The sequence below is a fragment of the Mandrillus leucophaeus genome, unplaced genomic scaffold (genome assembly GCF_000951045.1).
Source record: "Mandrillus leucophaeus isolate KB7577 unplaced genomic scaffold, Mleu.le_1.0 Scaffold158, whole genome shotgun sequence".
In the NCBI taxonomy this organism is placed as follows: domain Eukaryota; kingdom Metazoa; phylum Chordata; class Mammalia; order Primates; family Cercopithecidae; genus Mandrillus; species Mandrillus leucophaeus.
Window position 1 is genome coordinate 2,385,228 of NW_012101565.1, and position 2,198 is coordinate 2,387,425.

Below are 2,198 nucleotides of genomic sequence, written 5' to 3' on the forward strand. Positions count from 1 at the left end.
TTTTCTGGGGCAGAGCAATTACCATCTGACACGTCTCAGTGTGGTTTGGTGTAATTTTGCCCTCTCAAACCACGTTGGGCTTCCCGAGTCTGAGATTGCACTTTTCTTCGACTCTGGAAATGCAGCCATTCTTCCTCAAGACGTGGGCTGCCCTGTCCCTCAGTCCTTGTGGCGGGCTCGTGTCTCTCAACCTCCTATTATTCTCACCCTTTTAGCCCTGTCACCTTTACTCGGTAGTTCACTCAGCTGCAGCTCGACTACTGCTACATTCGGCATTTTCTAATCTGCATTCAGCCTGGTCTTCTAGATTCTCTTAGTGCCATGTGCGTTTCTGGAAATTTAAATCTGACTGGCATTTCTGAAGAAATGGAGGCTAAACAGCCTGAAGCTTCGACAGTAGAAGACGGGGGCACACACCCTTCAGTCCTAGACATTCCCTGGGTCCTCAACCATGAGAAGCCGCAAAGGGCTGAAAGGCCCCCGTCAAAAGTCATTCCTGGAGCTCCACCTCCTGCCCTGCAGCCCACTCGCCTTGCAGAGACTCTCCCGCCTCGGGGAGATCTCCCGTTGGGCTGTCTCGCTGCCCGCGCTTCCCTGTTGGGCCGTCGTCACTCTTCACTCTTCACTCTTCACACACAGGGCTCTGCTTTTTCGCCTCCTCCCGCTCCCTCTCCACTATATTCACTAGAAAACCCAACTGGGCGAGCCCAACTCTTCTCCCTGACTGCTGAAGAAAATCACACATCCAGGCTGACTGCCTTCACCTTGAACCTGTGACCACACACTTAAGATGAGCACTTTTCACGCCCGTGACCACACACTTAAGTAATTAAAAATATACAAAATATTTATAGAGGACATGTAACTCTTTTTTTTTTTTTTTTTTTTATGGAGTCTTGCTGTGTCACCCAGGCTGGAGTACAGTGGCACGATCTCAGCTCATTGCCACCTCTGCCTCCGGGGTTCATGCAATTCTGCTGCCTCAACTTCTTGAGTAGCTGGGATTACAGGTGCCCACCACCACTCCTGGCTAACTTTTTGTATTTTTAGTAGAAATAGTGTTTCACCATGTTGGCCAGGCTCCTCTCAAACCCCTGACCTCAAGTGATTCACCCACCTCAGCCTCTCAAAGTGTTGGGATTACAGGCGTGAGCCACCACGCCTGGCCAAGGACACTTAACTCTTTAAGGACTTAAAAAGAAAACCTAAAGTTCCGTCTAATGGATGGGGACCTGTGCGGTGGCTCACAGCTGTAATCCCATCGCTTTTCCAGACTGAAATTCGAGACCAGCCTGGGCTGCATAGGGCAATCCCGTGTCTACAAAAAGAAATTTTAAATTAGTCAAGAAGCTGAGGTGTGAGGATCACTTGAGCCTGGGAAGATCGAGGCTGTGGTGAGCTGTGATCAAACCACTGCACTCCAGCCTGGGCAGCAGAGCAAGACCCTGTCTCAGAAAGTAAATAAATAATAAATAAATAGAGGAACATACCATGCTCATGGACCAAGTGGCCCTAACATAGTAAAGATGTCGATTCTTCCTAAAGTTATACAGAAATCCAAAATGTTAATAATCTAAATTCCAGCAAGATTTTTTGAGGACTATAACAACATATTTTAAAAATTGCACAAAATAGGCCGGGTGCGGTGGCTCATGCCTGTAACCCAGCACTTTGGGAGGCTGAGGCGGACGGATCACGAGGTCAGGAGATGAGACCATCCTGGCTAACACGGTGAAACCCCATCTCTACCAAAAATACAAAAAAATTAGCCAGGTGTGGTGGCGGGCACCTGTAATCCCAGCTACAGGCTGAGACAGGAGATTGGCATGAACCCGGGAGGTGGAGCTTGCAGTGAGCCGAGATTGCACCATTGCACTCCTGCCTGGATGACAGAGTGAGACTACGTCTCAAAAAAAAAAATGCACAAAATAAAATAGATCTAAAAATAGCTCATCCAGTTGTGAAGGAGAACACGAACGGGGACGGACCCTGCCAGAGATTAAGGTCTACTCCAGAGCCAGGTTGTTTCACAGGCCCAGAAACATGCAAGGGAATGGAGCAAAGAGTTTGATCAAAGCCACACATAAAAACTAACAGAAAAAGGTCTATTGTTTAATAGAGACTCTGTTTGTGAGCTACAGGGAGAAAAACGAAGTTGGATTATGGAATGAGACCAGCACTTCTGCTGTTCTTCCCAA